Genomic DNA, 23,063 nt, shown 5'->3' on the forward strand with positions numbered 1-23,063 from the left:
AAATCATTGGTAATTCTAGAAAAGTCATTAGTTACCGAACTCTTCATGTGACAGAACACATATACGAGGACATGCATGTGTGTCCATGTCTACTGTTGGGGCAAGCCGGGGCATTTTCCGCCTCCCTTCGAATATGTTCAGACGTTCCCCTCCGTCCTGTTAGTGCCTCTGAATGATTTAAGGCGCTTTCGTGCCGGCGGTCGGGGAAGAAGCGGAAAACCACCGGCGACAGTTTGGTCTCACACTTTTTTTTAAGCTTGGATTCTGTCCCCTGAAATAGCAATAGCGCTCGCTCCTGTTGGCTAATTGCTTGTTAGCGCTCACGGCCCTGAAGAAGAAACGACACGGGGGCCACCTCAAAAAACCCACCCTCACGAGCGGAGCGGCATCCGCAGCCGCACAGCGAGGCGGAAAGGCGTCCTGCCATGGCGGCGTTGTTTACAAGAACTCGCCATTGTGTACACGCTAGCTGCTGAGGTTACAGCATGGAATTAGGGAGGAAAAGTAATCATCCCGTAAATTCACTCTCGCTTGTGTGTGTGTGTGTATGCTGGAGGTCAGCGGGGCAGCTCAGGCATGTCTTGGTGTCTCGTGTCTTACAATCTCCCATCATGGAGGAATTAGGCCTGCTGGCAATTGCAATATCCCCTCCCTGCCTCGGGTCCAATGGAAGCAGACAGGCACACTGAATGTTTTATGGAGCCAATGATAACGACGGAGCCCGAGCTCCAAGTAGCGGGCTAGATTTATCTGGTGCTGAGGCTTAGCGTAATTAAGTACGGGGAATGGCGGCCGACATTACTGCTGGATGAGCGGCGAGACTTCGGAACACCTGAGACTTTTGGAAGCCGTGTCCGGAATCTCCAGAGATCTTTAGGATACTACAGCCGCCGCCGCCGCCACTGAAGTGCTGTTCATATTTCCACTATGTGTGAAATGTACGGTTCTCTTGCACTCTAAAAAGAGGGAGATTGCGCAAACGATGCCAGAGGGAAAGCAGGCTCTAGCATCGTAAAGTTGTGTTGCCAGTGGTAGATGATAGCCCAAGGACAATTTGCAGTCGGTGCCGGCTTGATTAGAATGAAAGAGTGTTTCTCTGTAACACAAAGGCAGCCATAAGAATGCCTTGTTCTTTCTGCAGAGAAAAACAGGATATGAGAGAGAGAGAGAGAGAGAGAGAGAGAGAGAGAGTTTGTGTGGTATTTTTTAAAGTCTGGGTTAGATGTTTGTGTGCTGTGGCATTCAATGTCTTTGCAATGGTATCAACAAATCTTACATTTTCTCTGACTGCAGTCCAGTATCGCCATGGTGACCCGTTTTGGATGAGAGCAGGGACACTAGCCCACTTGGAAAGTAATTTCCTCACATGAGAAAAATGAAAACTGTTGCAAACCATTTACTGTCCAGGTCATGTACAGTCTTTATATGGTTAGTCAGTGTATTCCCTGAAGACACCGATCTATAATTGCTGTATGGCACCCCCTGTTGAAACACGGCACCCAACTACTGACCTTGTTGCCTTACTGGACTGAACTTTTTTTTTTTTGCACAGTGAAACGTATTATCTGAGTTTTCCATCAACTGCTGAACATTATATTTATAATACCAGAGTGAAACAGAGCTATTTCTTATCTTAGGATGGGTTGAGAAAGGTCCAAAGGTTCTTATGATCTTCTCTTATGCATCTAGAGGTCAAATTCTTCAAATGTGTATACTGTATATCCAATATTCAGATGGTCGAATACATTCTGGATTGTATCTTTGCGGGTTCTTTACTGCTGTATTCCACAATATCTCAGACAGCTGCTGAACTGATTTCACAGCATCAGATTTTATGAGCAATTACAGGGTCACTGCATCCATTTGTATGTTGATGAAATATGCTGACACGATGCTGTAAGTATTGCTTAGTCCATTGATTCAGAGTCTTTGTTACAAATGCAATTACACTGGTTTGTTTCATCTAACTCTCTCTGTCTGCTAGATAATGATCTAAAGCAGGAATCTCCCTCCTTCCATCCTTTCCAATCAATGCCACTTCGTGTGGCGGTTTAGTGGCACTTCATATTGTAAAGCTCCACAATCGCCCAGCGCCAACTGTCCAGTGTAGGTTCCGGTGTTTTTCAGCATCTGGAAATCTGCATGCTGTGAATAATGGTACAATATACTGCATGAGCACTTTTGCATAATTTTCACATTACATTTAGATGCATGTATTCTGATCAGGTTACATCTCCACAGTCCTATACAGTGTCAAATACATCTTCATCCTCTCAATCTTCTGACTGGCACAGCCTTCAGGTCTATTGATGAACACACACATGCAAATGTACACGCATACACACACACCTACACACACACACGTGTGCCTGTTCATTGTGGCGTAAAACACCTCCATAGAAATCTCCTCTCATCATCTTCTACAACGTTTCCACAGATTAGCAGTGCCATTCTTCTGTTTCAGCTCAATTAGACCACCTTCCCTCAGCAGCCAGCCACCGCTGCACGGACTTCTCGGCTTATCCGCGTCGAGCAAAAATAACATTTTAATTGCATAAGAATAAAATAAATAAGTGTGTAATGATAGAAAAAGAAAGCGATTAGAGCAGGAGCTCAGTGCAAATGGAGGAGCCTGCTGCGGTTGAAAGCGTGATAATTAGACATTCCTTTCTGCGTGTGCCAGCTCCACAGATTCACTAATGTGCACTGTGCAGCCGCTCTACAACCGAGAAGCTTATGTCCATGGAAGCAGGCACCCCACCTGCTAAATTTAACTTTTTACAAAAGCAACCTCGCCTCTAACACCGTTTCCACCACTGCCAGAAACACGGATTTAGGAATACGTATAAAATGCGCATTCATGGTAGGTAGAGATGTTGGCATGAGTCTCTCTCTCTCTGTCTCTCTCTCTCTCATCCAATCCATGTGTGAATGTGAATGTGTGAATGAGCAAGAGAGAGTGTGAATAGTGTTTATTCATGAATGTGTATGTATGCATATATATACATTTTAGGTATTATAAACATCATAATATCATACACATGTTTACAGCCACAGTTTCTATAGGTCACCTGTCATTTCAACTTGAAAGACTACAACAAACAGTGTGTGGATCATACTGCCCATGTCTTGTCTTCACCACAGGAGGTGCTAAGCTTTACAATTCAGACACATGAACTTTAACTATCTATTTTATAATGAGTGGAAATTCTATACTCCCTCCTTAGTGGTTGACAGGTACTCTTCTTATCACAACCCCCCTCCCAATACACACACACACACACACACATTTCTCTTTACTCTCATCTGCATTAGCCTACATGTCAATAGCCAATATTCATGCATAACAGCTGGCCAAGCAGAATAATATTGCAATCGATGCACGCCACCATTTGCAATCACAGTCAAGCCCATCAGCACCTCTGGTAAAAATTATGCACACTCTATAGTATCTGCATCTCTAATGTAATATCAATACAGTTAGGGAGGGACAGTGAAAGTAATGGAGCCACATGTCTGACCTCAGTAAACCTTAGTGGGATCGCAGAAAATGAAAAAGCCCATCAAATAACCATTTAGTCACTCTGCATCCAAACCTCATCCGTTAAACGCCATGATGTCATACAGGATGAGAGGTGGAAGAAAACAGTAAATACACAGCAACAAGTGAGTCTTGATCATGAAATGACAGAAATTATGATGGGAATGTGTTCATTTGGTGACACTCTGCCCAGGAATAGCCCACTGGCATCCAGCCCTGTGCATTTTAAGACCCTCGTATCTTGTGCGGATGTAAAAAGTCAATAAAACGCTGTGCATCAGTCGCTATAACACTGCTGGACTGAAGCCAGAGGCAATTAAGAACATATTTCCTAGTGACACTGAGGAAACTGTTTAGTTGCAACAGAGGATGTAGGTCATGGAGTCAAATGGCTCCTGTTATCAGAATGTGCCAAAACTGTAAGAAGATGGACTGTTGTGTTCAGTTTTGTCATAATCTACAATCTTTCACATGAAAACATTATTATACCGAGGTTCTTTATGGGCTAAATGGTGCTAAATGTGACTGTTATTATTCGCTTCTTTGCTATTCGAGTCATTTGATCACATCTAAGCAAATTGTTCTTCGACACTGCAGTGGCTCAAGGCGTTCTGTAATAGCACCAAATGATTTAAGAACCCTAAATGTTCTTTTGCAGCGCTGTTATTGTCCCATGTGAAAATATGATGGGCTATTAAAAAATCTATATCTATATCTACAGATGAACGGATGGTTCTTCAGTAATGCTTTGGTTCAAGTGGTTCTCTACTAGTCAGTGATGTAGTGGTAAATAAAAAGGTGGGTAAAGTATGAACTCCAGTCATGATCAACATATGGCAAACATCCACCAATTTTTTACAAAAAAGCAATTCTATTTTCATAAAAGCACCATAATTATGTTTTTTTTTCTTCTTAAAAGACCCAATCCTCCCATAACTCACATCAGTTTGATACTTACTATGATGAGTATTCTGAATTTGGATCAGAAAGATTTATATCAGCCTAAATAAGGAGGAAAAACACTATTCCACAAATAAAAAGGCTGGGTTAGGTGGATTTACCCTCCACCACTTCCCTGTTTATACTGCCAAGTGATTCCAGAACCCCCAGTGTTTAATTGTTCCACTATGGCCCTATTTTAAGACAATGGCGAGCATGGGGGCGGGTGATAAATCACAACTTTATCCCGCATTCCAGTGAGTAAATAGCAAAGCCTGCTCTCTTTATTTGGCGAGACACCAAATCACATTCCTCGGAGGAAGTTTGGATGAATGTGCAAGAATAAAAACAGCATCGACCTCCAGATACAGGCACAGACAACAACAACAACAGATACCAGGGCGACACTGGTCGTTTTTTGTTAACCTGCCATCTCGTCAAACAAAACCAATTACCGCCAGCGACTTAATCAAGGTCAAACCAGCGCGCGTATTCATACACAGCTGCACAACACACAATGCAAAATAAAGAACGAGTCCCTGCGCAATAGTTAGTGCTACAGGTGTACTGTGTATCTGCAGTGTTATTCTGGGACCCACCCACTAAATATCCAATTAACAACTCTCCTTGATTATATATTCTTTCAGCAATTAATCATATAGCCTACACATACTCTGCTTTGGTGCACTGCCAAATCCACACCAATGGTTCTGGATATCGCATTTTTTTTTATTTGTTTCTGGCTCCCCTTATTTCTTCAATGCAGACTCAGATAGTAGTCTGATTACTTTCCCCAGCAACGAGTACTGTAACGGATTACCATTGCAATTTCATGTAATAACATTACAGTTACCAATTTAAAAAGTCGTTACTCATGCTATCACTCTCTAAATATCAGATGGAAGTTGAATTATCCAAAACTATAGATCCTACCTCCATCCATCATCGTCGCCCTCTCAGATTGGATGAGGAATAGCAGAAAAGTATGCTTTCTCCAGGTGGAGATATTCCGACTACATTGGTTTTATCGAGCCAACGGATAAGAAGAGGATTGGACATCAACGTTATTTGGTTTCCCTGATCATTCCCACAGAGGCGCATAGGAGCGGTAACTGAGTTATCCTGATTTTTGAAGGTGAGAGAGGATGCAATCTCCAATTCTGGCGATGTATCGGAAAAGTATAGTGTGACAGATTACCGCTTCCAGTAAGAGTGAAGTAATATTCTCCTTGAAATGAGTAACAAGTAATGAGTAGCCTCATGGATTTTTTTGAGTCATTGAGTCAGAGAGACATTGATGACATTCAAAGCATGAATTAGTTTTAATCTTCCATATGAGCTCCACTGTGTCTTTAAAACGTGTTTTCTGTTAAATGAGACTCAGAACAACATAATCCGACTCAAAGCTCCCGTCTAAACTCTATGCTGCTTCTTGCGTTGCGCTTTTACGCACGTAGACTATGGCTGCAACGCGGATTGCCATCTCATTCCACACAACATTACAGTGGATCTCAATGCGTAAACACTACTGATATCGTATATTTTACAACATTGGACTCACATAGCACGGTAAAACATATATTTTGCACCCTTGCGTGACGATCAAGCACATGCACTGTCATCAAGAAGGGCTGAACGAATGGATGAGACAAACGAGAGAAAACTGCCGCTGGGCAGCCACATCATAACCTCCCATAGATCTGCATCTCTTGGTACCACATTGCCAAATGCGTGCATGCTCATAGGTGCCGTTCAGTGTAAAGGAAAGATCCAGCGAGGGAAGGTGATGCTGTGGCGATTTGTTTGGATCCAGTTATTTTGGACACGTGGAAAAATGAAACCAACTGCATGAAAGCATGAATGTGACAAAATATCTGCGATTTGGAGGACGCCTTTATCCAAAACATATTCCATTCGCACATGCATTACTGGTAACACTTTGGTTTTACAGAAAGGGAAACAGTGTTGGGAAACGACATTAATTCCTGAGAGGGAAGAGTGCAACAATGTTTATTGCACTGATGATTGATGAGACTGTGATGAGGTGGAACATAGCGCGCATTGTAGTGCGGGGCTGCTGGACATAATCCGTTGACAAAATAAATCTTATCATAAGGCAACAGCTGACTTGATGACTTGATACTGACTTTGTTTTAGCTGTGGGCTATTAAAAAACTACTCAAATAACCGTAGGTCTCCAGAATACAAAGTTATGCTCTGCGCCTTTTTCTATAGAGCTGATGCGCCATGGCACAGGCAACTGTGGATCAAGCGCAAAACATTGCCCCCTCCTTCTGCTCATCATGACAAGCGTTTCCAGCAGTCGATTCCGTCGTTTTCCAAGCGTTATTTCAGCCGATTCCCAGTGACATCAAATCTAGTATAATAGTCAATCATGAATATCAGATATTTTAACCTTCTTGCGCACAAAGTTACGCACTATTTCTCACCTTGGCTGACGAAAACCTATTTTGAAATCTCTGGAAGCTTAATGAATAAAACACACTTGAGAGATTCCACCATATTTCGGATTTTTACGCGCCGCGCACGGTTACTATTGCAGGTGTCGACTTGGCAGTGTCAGCAGCCTCGCGGTTATACGGAGACAGAGTACCATGGAGGTCTCAGGTTCGATCCCAACAAGCAGTATCTCCTGACGAAGTGTCCTTGAGCAAGACAGCCTACTGAGCCCCGTTGCCCGCTCACTAACTGGAAGGACAAGCGCTCCGGATAAGAGCGTCAGGTAAATAGCTATAAACTGTAAGATGGAGATGGAAATGTCGAGTTTGGCTTATCCAAAGAAACATACATGAGGGAAAATGACTGTTCGGATATTCGCTTACCTGCTTTCAGGCTGTCATGCTGTTTTTCTGGTGGCGTCTTTTGGCGTTAGTTGGTCCGCTTCATCACACCATAGCTGCACGTCTGAGGACATGCTTCTGGAGTCAGGCTTTGGAGACGAACAGCTCCTCGGCTGCACGGGAGAAAGTGGGGAGGGTGGAGAGAAAGTGTGTGTGTGCGTGTGTGTGTGTGTGTGTGTGTGTGTGTGTGTGTGTGTGTGTGTGTGTGTGTGAGAGAGAGAGGGAGAGAGAGAGAGAGAGAGAGAGAGAGAGAGAGAGACTAATATAAGGAGAAAGGAGAAGAAACGCTATAATGAAGTGGGCTGGAATTTCGTTGAATGTTGAAACGACGGTTGCCTGCGTTAATGCCCACTCGTTATTTGCTTGTAGATTCGGGAAACCATCGGTAATCGTTTATGAACAGTTAATCTTATTTATCACAAGATACAAAATGACAGAATCCGCTTCTCTAATCGAAAAAAAAATCCATCTTATACCACATCATTTAGTTTGGTATTGAGTCTTTACCTCTGATGTGTCTTAAAGCAAGTGGAAAACGTCTGCCAGTGAGAGGAGAAATTCCACTTGTTTCCAGTGCAAATCAATTTGTTCATTCATTTTCTTGAATGAAATGGCATTTTCTTTACACTAGTGGGAGTGTTCTGTCTTATTCTGCCTTATTTCAACATAGACACTTGTTTCTAGAAAATTCTCTTGAACAAATGAAAATGCATATGGAATACGCGGAACTCTCAGCCCCAATGCCAGTTTTTTTTTTTTTTTCACTTGTTGGAAGAAGAATACGATTTTAAGACTGAACATGAGACTAAACGACTTGGTATAATGGACATTTTTTTTTCAGTGTAACCTTGCCTGTAGTTTCCGAAATAATGGTATGTCCTTCCATTCAGGGGAAGTTCAGCTCATTTCCATGCGTTATAAATGAAAGAAATAACAAGTTGCGAAATGGCACCGCGCAAACCTTGCGCACACGGTTCGCTGCTTTCAGCACCGCGGAGAGCGCAAGTTTGGAGAGAAAGTCGCTAAGAGCAGCCGGTCTGAAACATCGGATTAAACGTATGCAGGGAGCAAACCTCATCAAACTCAATCTTCTCCTGTCAAAGAAGGCACACTGCAAAAAAAAATATAGGTTCATATTCAGTCTTAATACTATCAGCTATGTGATGTGATGTGAGATAAATCAACTTCACAGCTGAATACTTTAAATCACTCCACTAGTATCAGAAAAGCGACATTTGACCCAAGAAAACAAGTTGATTTGCATCAGAAACGAGTGAAACCATCTCACCCCCACGGGGCAGACTCCACTATTTTAAGACAAATAAGACTTTAAGACTCATTACTAGATTAAATGACGTAAGCTAGATATTGTTTTTGCAGTGCATGAACTCAATCCGGGCCGGGTGGCGGCTTGGTTAAGAAGATAACGGCGCTCGAGCTGCGTATTCAGCCTGTTTGTTTATATTGTCCAAATGTCTGGCGCCTGCTGATTATCTGAGAGCCAAGACCTGCTCTTCGTCACCTTCTGCATTGGCTGGCCCTAACTCTCTCTCTCTCTCTCTCTCTCTCTCTCTCTCTCTCTCTCTCTCTCTCTCTCTCTCTCTCTCTCTCTCTCTCTCTCTCTCTCTCCCCCTCTCTCTCTCTCTCTCTCTCTCTCTCTCTCTCTCTCTCTCTCTCTCTCTCTCTCTCGACAAATCCTAAAGGTGAATGACTCGTTTTATCAGGAGGAATCCGTAATTGATTGGCACTGATTGAAATCTGCCTGCATAACATTTGTTTTAAAAGGAGAGTGCCTGTATGATCAAGCTGGTTACATCATATTGTCACATTTGTGTACATGCAAAAATGGGCCTCTAGCATTTGGTTTACAGTGATTTATGTTATTTGTTAATAATTAGTATTCTTTCTTTTTTTTTACCTGCTACAGCGAAGATTGTTATGGAAAAACTGAGGATGGGAATGTTCTACTGACATCTACTGGGGAAGTCAGTCACTCTAAGACCTGCTGTTTCCTTTTCTCTCTCTCTCTCTCTCTCTCTCTGTGTGTGTGTGTGTGTGTGTGTGTGTGTGTGTGTGTGTGTGTGTGTGTGTGTGTTAGCAGGTCAGCTGACTGCCAACAAGGAGAAAAGTTGGAGCTTCATACACCAAACACAATCAGCCCTCTCTTCCTCCAGGTCCGCTTAACATATTGATGGACAGGTAATTCTAAAACCGCCTTCGTTTTAATGAATGTGCTCACCTGCTCCCGGAAAAAGCGCTGTTATTGTAGTTTCTCCTCTGCCTCTCCCCCTCCCTCCTCAGCTTGACAAAGCTATCACTCCAAGAAAAGACATTTCAGATTTCACGCCGTCACTGTTGAGACTTTCATGTGTTTTCAAATTGGGGAAGCAGCCATTAGACATAGTTTGAATGGTGCCATCCTCAACCTCAGCTGTCAATTAAGATTTATCAAGTGGCAGCGGTTTGGGTTTGGGAAATGTGTACATACTGTACTTAAAATTATTTAACAATGTGGCTTGTGTAACAATGACTAGTATAAATTGGCATGCTGAAATGTGGACAGGTTGCATATAAAATAGGATGGGCCAGCAAAGAAAAAGATAAACCAAATAAGACACAGAAGAGAGGCTATCGTCAAATAGTGACAGATGCCATGCGCAGTTTACAGTATCATTATAACTCCCACATAATGTATTTCCCCTGATTTTGGACTTAGCCAAACAAATGTAATGGCTGATGTAAATGCTCCAGCTAATGGGAGATATATGTTATTAGTATCATCGTCAGTCCCGTCTATTCTCATTACCAAATCCCATCTGACGACCAGATAGAGCCAAAGCCCATGCTGGGTGACAGTCAAAACACCCACCACATGCCATAGCTATTCCTATGCACAACACATCTGTGACACATGACTCATGGCCCGTGCACGCACACACACACACACGCACTGCTCATTACTCATATGCACTGTATGCCCACAGCATACAGATGAGCGTGTGTGTCCAGCCTACTGCTGTAAACAGGTGGGCTAGAATGGCCATGGGCAGGTCGTGTGCTGCGTGCGCGCGTGTGTGTCGCTGATGAGCAGGAGAACCTGAGAGGTTGGCTTGAGTGCCTTGCAATTAGCTGACAGGCAGGCGAAGGAAAACCCAGGCTTTTAATGGACTCACTATTGCCAAATTAGGAGGTTTCAAAGAGCCACACTGAACAAAGAGTCATCTAATGCACTATCCTGTGCATGGAAAATACATCAAAAGCCATGTACAGTGTGTATATAAAATAGTGTGTATCTGTCCCTTGAGACAGCACAGATCTTCTTGTTTTTAAAGTGTCCTCCATTGATCCACATCATAGTGATCCAGTGGTATCTCTCTCTCCCTCTTTACCTGAGTTTGTGGATTGCCTGAGGAGGAGGAAGTGTCTTCAGAGCCCTAAAGCAGCTGCTATCATCCTGATCGACATCAGTTTATCACCGCACTCTGCGTTTAAGCACTTCAAATGCTCTCCATAGTCAATAGGAAGTGTTGGAGATTACTGAACGCTTATTGATCATGGGACTATCAATCAATGTGGACAGCCCTTGAGAGACTTGAAGTTGCTCTTGCTGAAAAAACCAAAGTACCACTCTATTAAACGGAGAGAGGTAATGATCTTCTGGATGTTTCATGTCAGGTCATGCACTTCTCTAATATGGTGCCACTCTGTAACTCCATAAGAAGATTGATCTTGATCCTACAATAAGATAAACATGGCCGCCATTCGCTTCTTGAGTAAAGTCACAATGAAACAGCATTTTGAGAGCATCTTGCTTCCTTAATGTGATGTATTTCTTATTGAAACAGGATATTGGGGCAGGACATAATGCAGGTAGGGATCATTAAAAAGTGTAAACCAATGGGAGATCAGTTAGGGAGAGAGAGGCAGTTTTATTTGATGTGAAGGGCAGAGGGGCGGGATTGTTCAAAAATATGTGATGATGTTATTGGTTGGAATTTTTATGTACACCTCCTGGTACATGATGAAGTCACCACTAAAGATTTTCTGTTTTCCAGGGAGTAAAAGTAACAAGATTTTGATATAAAAATACAATAAAATAAAATTTTTGTCATTTTCTTGGCATAAATTGTCACATAGGTGTATGGTATGACAGTCAGAATGAGCTGAAAAGGTGAAAAAGTCATTTTTCATTTGAGTGTGACTTTAAATTCCAGCATGTAGGCCCTGTCAAAATAGTGGGTTTCTGCTGCCTACAGATTTCAGACCAATAGATTGTGTAGTGTAGTTGTGAGTAACAAGGTGGGGAGGCAAGTTGGAGAGGATAGATCAGATGTAGGAAGACTGGTACTTTGATCCCTTCAGTGATAATAATGAGTTACAAAGTGCTTTACAGACAATAAAACCTTAATAAATAAAAGCCAATAAGATAAACAATATAACAGATCTAAAAATAACCCTTAAAACGGTAAACATCAGGCAAATACAATGGGAATAGGTAAATAAAGAGTCTGTCTATAAAAATATATTTTAAGAGGTGATGTTCACAAGAGGTTTAGTTATACAAAGATTTCTCAGAGGCAGAGCTGCTCTGGAGGCAAAAAATAATCTCATTGGCTGAGTTAAACCTCAGTGGGCGGAGCCAAAGAACCACACTTTTCCTGGCTAGGTAATATCAGACTGAAGCCAAGCGCTGTGATCGCAATATTAAATGACATTTTAAAATGCCATCTATACCTTGCCAGATCTGTCTGCATATTGAAACTTTATTGTAGGGCATAAGGTCATATCATTAGTTCACAACATTGTCTGCAATTAAGTGCTTCTGCTACATTCAAAAGCTTAATTTAATTTAATAATTAATTAAGCATGTCTCTTCAGTCTCCTGGCAGAGAAGTGGTGCAGTGACTCTGCTAAGCAGCCAGATTCCCTACTTGCACATTCACTCCTACCTGACTGAATCTCCACTTCATACTATCAGCTGAATTAACATACCTGACATTTTGTTGCATCTGCTGCCAGTGAAATGCTCCATTTCATTTTAGTGTTGGGTAACTGATCTGTTATTGATGCTACTAGCGAATGTTGACACTCTTACAGTAGCTTGGGCCTGTCAATATTCAGAGTAGTTACCCAAATGGACTAAAGCCTTCTCTTAGTGTGACCAGAGGAGGTCAGTGATTAGATTTTCCACATGTACATCGGTAATCGGTAAACTGTGGTGATCCAGGGACTCGCCACACAACTTCAGTCTACAGTCCTAGTGATTTATCGCCTTGTATTTCCCCCAAAAGAGAGGATGGAAATGAGGGTTTTCTTTTGATGACACATTACCTGTCTGCTGTATTGAAAAAGTAAGTAAAGAGTAAGACAGGAGGTAAGTAATCTTATGATATATATATATATATATATGAAGTCTAGTGCTCTTGCTACTAACTGAAAACAATGCCATCTAGCCAAGTTATCTAGGTTAGCTAGTTAGCCTAGCTGACCTTCTAAGACCATGAATGGGTCATGAATGAATGGAAAATGTCATTGCAATTCATATTTTTTACTTATATTTTGACCATAGTTTCTTATTTCCCATTCTAGTTTGCCAGTTAGTTAACTTGCAAAAACCTGTGTCCATTTTATCTCAACCAATACTTTATTTCTGCCTCTGAGTGTTTGTATTTAATCCGCTCTTCAGACAGGGCTTATTTGCAAAGCCTAGGAGCCTGAACAGTAAACTCCCAGTGACCTTTGGTTTTCACCGATCACATTTGGTCTTTCTTCAGCCTCTGTCGTGGGCTAGCCAAGAGGCTCGTGCCTGAGGATCTCAGACTGCACCTCGGCTCATAAGAAGCATGTGTTGAATGTTAGCCAGTGGCTGATGCTGACATTACCGAAGCAGCCTTGAGCAAGGCACCAAAATAATATCTACTCCTTGGGAACTGCACCACAGCTGCTGCATCCTGACCTCACTGAAGAAATGGGATTAGAAGGAACAACACTATCATATCTTCTTATAGAACAGGTGAATCGATCTCTTTCCCGCCATGTGGTGAGTCCCTGCCCCAAAATTCTGGGGGTCTGCGGTGATATCAGGTAAATGAGCTACAGCAGGAACACTTTGTCTTAATCAGGCCTGGCAAGTCACTGACAAGCTGGGCTCACAATCCTCTGTGGACGACCAGAACAAAAGGCAGCGAGAGAAAGTAGGAGAGGGAACGAGAAGCAACACAATATGCACAAATCAATAGAAAGGAAGGGGAAGGCGGTTTACCTGCAAACCAGGGAAACGGCCAAGCAACTGTCACAGCAAATTTGATGTGGAAGGTAATTAATTTCTCCTACATGTCAGTGCAAAAAGAAACAGTGTCTTCATCTGTTTGCGTTCTTAATAGAGGAGAGACAATTTTCATTACTCAAGAGTTCAGAAAGTTGATGCTGTCGCTTTTCAGCCCTTGTTCCCTCTGCATGCTAATTCTGCACACCTGTTTACAGTTTGGCACAATAACGAGCGTAGGAACAGTTCTGTGTGCATCAGCATTTTAAAGTGTGTTTCACAAGAGCCTGGTCACCTGCCTGCTGCTCTCTACTATGTTTTGCTGAGCTATTAGTCTTTGTGTTTGGCAGTGCCATTAGGCAAATGGCAAATGTACCACTTCAGCAGTATCCAACCTTCTGATGGACACAACTGGGAATGCCTATGAAGTCTGCCTCTACTCCTCTATCCCTCTTAGGGCATTCACTCCGTTTTACTGTACTCTACTGTGATTCTTTGCCTTGTACTGAGCTTCAATGCAACCAACCCTAAGACCAGTCACATCAAGTTTATCTGATGATATTGGACAGTTCATCTTAGATTTGGGGTCATGTGTACCTCTCTCTGATCAAGCTGCTTCATGACAGTGAATGGGAGACAAGTCTGTGGACACAGTGACAGGAGCAAAGGTGATTTTACTAGTAAATGGACACATTTTCCAGGTTTACAACTGTCAGTAATCTAAAGAAATATAATTCTTGTGAAAGCATAAGCATTCTGAGTCTTCAGGGTCGATCTCCCACTCAGGGTCAGTGGAGCAGATATTAATATGCAAATATTGATTGAGCTGTCTAGTATTTTAGGGGGGAATTTCACTTTAAGCTCACGTTTGCTCTCCGTGTAAAGAAAGGGATAGTGGAGTAAAGAGGCTTACATCATGCTTGGGGTTAATTGCCCTCAATCCAGGATCTCCTTTTGAATTTTTCCACGTTTCCAAATTAGCTCATTAGCAATTCTTTGCAATTCTTTTATAGCGTCTTAATTGAGGGTAATTAACTGAAGTGATGGCATTAGTGCATTGGCGGACAAAGCATCAAAACCACTGCTAGAGGATGTAGCATACATAAATATGTCACTAATGGTGACATTCAAGAATAAAAACCCACATCCTCAACCTGTCTTCTTCCTAGGGCTTTAGCAGAGTGTGTGTTTCCTTTTCCAGACTCGTCTTTTGTTTTATTATTTTTTTTAGAAAATGTAGACTAGCAGGATTTGTCTCTCTCTGTGTCAGGACCCAGGGACCCAAACCTTCCCCCGGGGATCCAGCCCCCGTCTCCCAAGAGGGGTCACTTCAGCGGTACAGAGGAAATGGGGGGGGAAAAAAACCCAGAACATCCACCTAAAAGGATGCATTAACAATGAAATGGCAGCATTTGGTTTTAGAGGTCAGACAAAGGTAAAAAATCTAAAATAGCCTTCTCATACATACACACACATACACAAACAGACAATATATATCCATGCAAACACACACCACCATCGCCCAGCTCCACTACTGCAGCAGTAGCAATGGCAACAAGAACATTTCCAACAAATATTTGCGCTGGCTGTCTTGTATTCTCTTGAATAGACAAGTGTGTAGGTATGCAGTACTTTGCTGTTGCCACCTTTCAGCTCATATGGCAGTCATCTGTGGTCATGCATCCCTTAACCTGGAGGTCTCCCAGCCATCACCTTGCTGTTAGAATAAAGAGAGAATAATATCTGTCTTGGATACATGGACCTTTGTTTTGGATTTGGACCGGGTCTGTCCTGTTGAAGATATTCAGGTCCTTTTTAAATGGTGCTTCCATCTGTGACTGTATCGAAGGGAATAGGGGGGGACGCTGCTTTTGTGTCCGTGCAGAGGTCACTGTGGCCTGTAAATACCTGGCCTAGAGCACAGGCTCTGCAGTGCGGTGACTCACTGGGACAGTTGCTCTATTATAAAAATGCACGTAACAGGCAATTTGGCCTGTTTGCTACCTGGAGCTGAGAGACACTCATCACACTCATCTTACGTGTCTACGCAGGTCTTGTGTCCGTAATGGAAAGTATGCCTTTGCATGCAGAGAGGGGATGCTAAATCTCTTTGTTTGTCTCGCTGTGTCTGTTCTCCCTCCCTTTATTCTTCTGTTTTATCCCCTTCTGTCTTTAGTTTTTTAAATTGTCTCCCGCTCAGATAAGGCTGTGCCATTTCATGTGGAGACAACTGAAAATTACAACAACTACCCCAAGAAGTGTAATTCAGAGAAAGAGCAAGGCCCACTAGGCGCTCTGTAAGTTATGTGCCCACAGTGACAAGAACATTGTCTAATTACCAGTTAGAGATGATTAGAGTAAAAACAAACTCTCTGTGGCAATGTTGCAAAAGCTTTCAGAAGGGAAAATTGCTCTAAAACTTTATGTAGAGAAATTGTCTCCTTACAAAATGTGTACAAGAAGCAGCTGCAGTATAGGATCCGTGTTCTGGAAAAGTTTCTCTCTCTGAATTATTTAGTGCATAGATCTTAAAGGAACTTTTTAGAAAAAAAAAAAAAAAAATACTGCAGATATTTTTTGAAACAGGAGTTGGGTATAAACACTTGAATTTGCTCCTAGTGTGTCATTAAGTTACGCTGCCAAATTTATAGCGATTTCATGGGGAATGACAGACAGATAGCGTGACTCATAAAAATGCAAATGCTTTTTTTTATGAGAAATCCTTCGTTTGCTTGCATGCACTGTACTCTCGTATTGTGCGGACAACAACCAGCTACAAATATAAATTGGCACGGCACAGCATTTTTTTTGTGAAATGGCCAGTGTGCATAGCTGGGTTGAGAAAATGAGATTTCGGTCGGCACAAATCCCCTCGCTCTTTTAATCAAATCTGACCCGCAATGAGCTTCATCAGCCAAGGTAACCACACGTGATGGGGGGGAAAATGAGCTGGAGAGTGACGGAGTAGGAGAAAGAGAGGATGGAGGAAGAGGAGAAGGCGGTCCATGTCCTTATGGTGCAGATTCGTAAGGACTGTGGAGGAAAATAGTGCTTGATCAAAGATTTTCAGCCAGGCATGAGGTCCCTTTGTCTCTACATAATAAAGAATTGCAATTGATTGTGCCAAGCGGAGCAAGACAGCACGAGGGAAATTGGAATTTCTTCCCGGGGAATGTAGAAGGAGCTCCGTGGAGAAAGGAGAGATGACTCTGATCCCCGCCACACACTGTGAAACCGCTCATGATGGGGAATCCATGATGATCTGTCTTTCTCTGAAGAGAACATCTAGAGGGGCCATTTCCCCACAGCCAGAGAACATACTGTAGATGAGATTTGGTTGAATTTGCACAAACTGAAATAACCCCACCTCACTGTTTTAATTATAGCAGTGGCTCTAACCTTTTCAGGTGATGTCTGGGAAAAATACAGTGTATATTTGTGTCTGTCCCGCTGATTATGTGCTGCTTCCAGCTTAGAGAGCAGTGTTGGTTTTTTATGGCCACGGTGAAGTTTAGCAATATGGACGGCGGTGGTGTAATTGAAGAATGGATGCTGAAAAGTGCCGGCGCTTGGCGTGGAGTTTAAATCACCTGCTGTGATGAGGGTAATAAGAACCCACCAGAGGAAGGAAGAGAGATGGGCGCTCCTTCTATTTTACACTAATTACGCCGTAAATTTGAGCGGCAACATTAAGTATCGCCGAGCAAATCTAAAGGGAAATTATGCGGCACAATTAATTAGGAATCAGGGAGATGGTCAAGCTCTCTATTTTATATTTATGGCTAGGTTTTAATGCTGGCTATTTCATCTGCTCATTACTCCTGGGGTGGTTTAATAGTCAAGGGGGTTAGCAGTCCAATCTTCTGTCCTGGATCACTGAGTGGGTTTACACAGTGGCATTGGCATGGATGGGACTACAAAACCTCAGAGGATAGATAGTATTTTCCTATACAAAAGAAGTAAAGGGAGACTGAAAAGCTTACTGGTATCTGCGAGATACATGCCCTCCCTGTGAGAGAAAGCATTAGAGGTAATAAGGTGTGTGTAGATGCTAATCTTATTTCCTATTGCCCTGAACAGTAAGTACTAATCATTGTGTTTTGTAGTTAGCCTTGTTAAAAGTTTGGGGGATTTGATGTCCTCCCTGCTGCTGAGAGTAGTGCTTCACCTGAGTGGATGACTTCTCATTTCAGTGTAATGTGCTGAGGTTTGTTGTCTCTGTTTCCAGCTTGTTCTGGTTACTAATCACATCTAAAGAACAAGGGCAGAATGAAATAGGGCGCAGTGAGTGGATCCTATTTGTTGTACCTGTGAATAAGTTTGCCTTGGAGGGGGGGGGGGGGGGGGGGGTTATTATTATGATCTCCCTCTCCCAGAGACATGGAAGGCAAGAGTATTGCAGGAGTTCATCATCGCTCTTTCACAGTTGATCCTCAAGTCCTTGGGAGAGGGAAATAAAAGAGGCTGAGGTGTGGAGTGCATGCTGCCTGGCAGACAGCCAAGTGCTGACTTTGGTAAAAAAAAAAAAACACTGGTATGGCGCGCAGATGGGATGGAAGTAGCAATGAGAAGACATTAGCAATGACTGGATGTTGGTAAAAGTGGTCTAACTCTTAAGAAGTAAACGTGTGAATATGTTAATTCGATCAAAAATGCTTTTATTAACCAATACATAATGATTTCACTGAAGATTTTATTGATTACCTTTAAAAGTGGCCTTGATTTTTGCAAAATCGATGCAAAATTAAGATGGTTCCCACTACTGTCTGGCTGCAGAACAACTTGAAATTCCACCCACCTCAATATAAATCAATGGGACAAGGACAAATCTTTAATGTAGAAATATAAAGTCAATATTTTATTTTGTACAAGAAGTTGTAGTCAGAATAGCTCATTTCAATTCATCTAATGCCTCCCCTTATGGATGATTATGATTAAGATTATGTGCCATTAGGAAGATGAATTTCAGTGCATGTAGAGGGAAGTTTCTGCATAATCCTGTCCTTGGCACTGAACGTATTGAACTAGTTAATATTGTAATAAACAGCCCTAATTTGTAAAACTAGAGTGAATTCAATATCACAATAAAAACACTGATTTTGGTTCTACTCTGGTTAGTTAACATGAGCCACAGCTGTCCCGGGTAAATATGTCATTGCAGAGTTAGATAGAATTAATCATGATGAATTTCCACAGGTGTTCTTTATCCACCTTGTACCTGGTATCATTATCTTTACTCAATGGAAGGGAAAAACGCATCTAACGAAACGTAAACGGAAACGTAAATATTGTTTATCTTGCAGTGGAACCAATACGTACCATTCTCTTGTATGGAGAGAATGTCAACCTCCATTCAAAAATCTGGCAATTTATTGCTGCTTTGCTTATTGGCAAAAGTGCACTATCCTCAAAATACAACTGTAGACCTTTTCTGAATTGTTTGGAGCCACTGTTTGTTTCAGCATTCATATGAGCCACCAAGCAGCACATATTTCAATAAAACTTCAACTTTTAGAATTGATTAGCCAGCTATCCTCACACTTCTTCCACCAGAATGTATTGTGCAGGGCAGCAGCAAGCAGCGAGAACCAATTTTAAAAGTTGAGATTTTATTAAAATAAAGTGCTGCTGAGTGGATCACGGTGGATACCGATCTCTCTATACAAGACAGAACAGCACTTATCCGGGCTCGTCTCGTGGATGACTGTTGGGTGATATCATTAAAAATAGGCTGCACATGGATGGTTACCATGGCACTTGCACAGACATTTCTCCGGCTTTACTTCACACAGAACAAATGACGGGTCAGGTCGGACTTTTCTGCTGCTTTTCTCCATAGGTCGTGAGGTGGGTCAGAGCCGGGCTATTTTAACCCTCATCTTCTCCAGTTTTACGTCTTTACACAGAAACCTGCACCAGCTCCACCTTTAACCTGATATAAAACTCTGTGTATAGACAGCCATGTTTGTCGAGAAGCTGGGTTGGTTGCACGGAAAGATAAGGCGGAGTTAGCAGCAGCTGCCACGGCTTTGGGCGAAAGGCAGAAAGGCAGACACAAAGCAAATGGCCTCCAAAAGTTAACAACACTCAGTACATACCAGCAAAGTGGCTCCATATCCAGCTAGGTGTCTCCCAGACAATGACTGAGCCAACAGTACAGCTGCTTACAAACAAATCTTTTGTCAGTAGAATATTAATTACTTAGACAGCAGGCAAACGCCGCTCATGCAAGCTGTTTGTCTTTCAGCATATTATTGGGATACAGCATCTAACATAACGTTGTGTTCAGGACAAAAAATCATCAGAGCGTTCGTTTAGGCAGCTACCTCAAATATGGTACTTGCTTGAAAATGCTTGTTTACTTTGATAAACTCCAACAATGCAAACCACAAACCCCTCTTCCTGGGCTTCAAGCAGGCCAGCAGAAAGACAGCAGGTGAAGCATGTGATGCAGACAGAGCTCTCATCTAGAGCAGACAGAATCAATTTCATCATTTCCAAGCGGTGCTTCTGATATTTGAGACAACTTGCCAAAGGAAATACAATTAGCAAACACAATTAAAGACTCATTTTTATATTGCGCTGGATGGTTAGCTTGTTATTGCTGTCACTATGGTAATATTGATTTTTTCTGGACTTCAGTATGATTTCTGAATTTGATGAATGGCCTGTAAAGAGCCAGCGGTAGCAGTTGCTGTTTTTGGCTTCAATTTGAAGTGATTAGTGGACTTTCAAGCCGTCTGTTATTATTTTCTGCTACATAGTCGAGTGGTATTTCTGCTTTTGTCTTTTCTGCTTCTTTCTTCTTCCCCTGCCTTTTCCTCTCCCTTCTCCCTCTTCTTCCTCCTCTGTTTCTCTTCCCATTCCTTCTCCTCTTCTTCTTTCTCTTTTATTGTCTCTTCCTTTTTTCTGTTTTCTTTTTCTTCTTCATGCTCACCTTTATGGTATAAGCAATACAGTGTATGTTGAGCTGCAGTGCAGTACAATGCAAAGCAGTAGCACAGGCCATGGGACAGTAACAACTCCTGCCGTAATAAAAACAGAAACATTGGCTCTTAATGAGCTTGTATAGCGGCTCTTTAAGTGTGAAGTGAAGGCCCCCATATATCAATGTTTAAAATGGCTGTAAACTTATACAGGAGTTGTGTTTGCTCTGGGTCCGGCGAGCGAAGATAACAAGACACACAGATTTCATTATGCCTACTCAGCAAACTCCTCAAAGAGACGAGTCAAGTCCAATACTTCAGACGCTTGGAGCAGGTAACGCAAATCGATCAAGTTCACACTTTTATTGACACCGCAAAACAGTGGACACTTTTAGATGCACGCTCCGAGGGTTTTGTGGGCCAAACAAGTCAATACTGTTCCTCCAATCCGAGTTTTCTCACATTTACATTGGTCAAAAGTAAAACAGCATGCATTATTCATCGGACAACATTCTTGATTGACTAGCAAAAAAAAAAAAAAAAAAAGCAAATAACAGGCTGAACCTCCTCGCTCAGGCGCATTCCCATTCCATCATTTCACGATTCAACACGTTCCTCTGTCTTTATCTCTTTGTACTGAACTCAACAACGCTGGGAAAAAAGACTTATTACTACTGGGCCGTCGAGAAATAAACCTCGTGCCTATTCATCCAGTAAACCAGTTCTGTTTATTATACTCCATGTTTATAGGTGTTACATCTTTGTTTGTTCTGGTTGTCCTTTATAATGCCATGCGAGGCGGCTGGCTGTTGGCTCTACAGTTTATCAGCCACTTATGGTGTTGCTTTGCTCTCTGGTGCTGCGAAACAGACGGTTCTGGAGTAACTTTTCATATCTGGTGACCTTCCACCCCCCCCATCCACCGCAGTGTATCTTTGTAACAGTGTCAGAAAGGGGCAACAAGGTCATTGCTGTGTCTGTTTGCATGCTGTGTCTGTTTGCATGCTGTGTTGCTGTGTGTATGTGCATATGGTGTGTGCCGCATAGTGGTTTTGCTTGTTTGTTTGTTTGTTTGTTTGTTGTAGACGGTCCAATCTCAAATGAGCCATGCCGCTACTCACCACTTGATCAAATGCCAACTTAACTGGTGTTTTCGAAAATGGCCACTCCCTAAACGCTGTGGTAAATAGTAAGGATTCAAAGTGAAGTTTGCAACTGCCATTACTAACTATCAAAAAAATCCCAAAACATCCACATGCATTGATTAATTTCGCAACACTTATTAGTGCATATGATGTTGCTGTGCTGCAGCGATCATACGTTGCTTACCAAACATACACATTCAGCAGCCAAACATGCAAACGGAGCGGGTGAGGCGGGCAAACTAGTGAGTGAATATGAGATTAGACGCATATTTACCTACCTATGCCTCTGTTTGCGCTGAATAATGTGTCATTGCACAGACCTTCCACCCGCCATGTTTCACCCTCCAGCTGACTCATTGAGCGGCGTGTTATTTCGCACAGCCACAATGTGTTAAATTACGCTGCCTCCCATTTGAATTCAATCCAGGGAGCCTCTTAAATAACATCACTTCAATTAGCCTGCAGTGCTCCCACCTGAGTGTGAGGCTGTTATTAAAATGTCCCGAGCATGCTGGAGTCAACCGGCTTGCAAGGGGAAAACCCTCTCCAGTTCAAGAAGTAATATGCCTGCCTCTCTCTCTCTCTCTCTCTCTCTCTCTCTCTCTCTCTCTCTCTCTCTCTCTCTCTCAAAACACCACAGTACAAAGCACCCAGGAGCAGATGCTAATCACTCCTCATCTCCCATGCTATCTCCGAAGCCCTGGAATGAATTCTAATATCGCTCTTTCCACCGCACCATAAATAAATGCTACGGTATGTTGATTCCACACCTCTTGTCTACCTTTTGCATTTCCATTTTCCTCCGTGAAGCGAGGTGCTAAGGCGCGAAAGCCCACCTTACCGCAAATTTCCACAATAAATACGGAGTTTTTTTTTTTTTTCCAATTATAAGTTGTTTTGCTGTTTTTCTACACTTCATCTTCACACATCACACACACATTTCATCCTTGGGTATTGTTTGTTTTTCTTGCCAGAGATTTTGCCATGATAACGGAGGAAGAGCAGCGACTTTGTGGAGCTTATGATAAGTTTGCTTAACAAAAGGAGTCAACACCGGGTCTTATCTAATCTTAACGTGTGGACTTTTTTTTTTCCCCATCCGCCCACTCACCGTTCCTCTCAGGTCTCATTTAGTAAGTTAGAAAGGAAAATGGTCGTGATCCAGAGAGCGCCATTAGCCTCTGAACAAAGCCTGGTGGCCGTGATGTGCTCTGTGCTCTGCGAGTCCCCGCTTCGCTATACTTACACTTGACAAACCTCGCCTTCCAGAGCAGGATCTTACAGCGCAATTAGAAATGTACATCTCATTTCAGTGACAAGCCACTCTTCCCGCGCGCCACTCCTCTCAGCTAAACATACCCATCGAAGGCAGCCTCCTTAATGCTG

Source organism: Centroberyx gerrardi, chromosome 24, assembly GCF_048128805.1.
Source record: "Centroberyx gerrardi isolate f3 chromosome 24, fCenGer3.hap1.cur.20231027, whole genome shotgun sequence".
NCBI lineage: Eukaryota > Metazoa > Chordata > Actinopteri > Beryciformes > Berycidae > Centroberyx > Centroberyx gerrardi.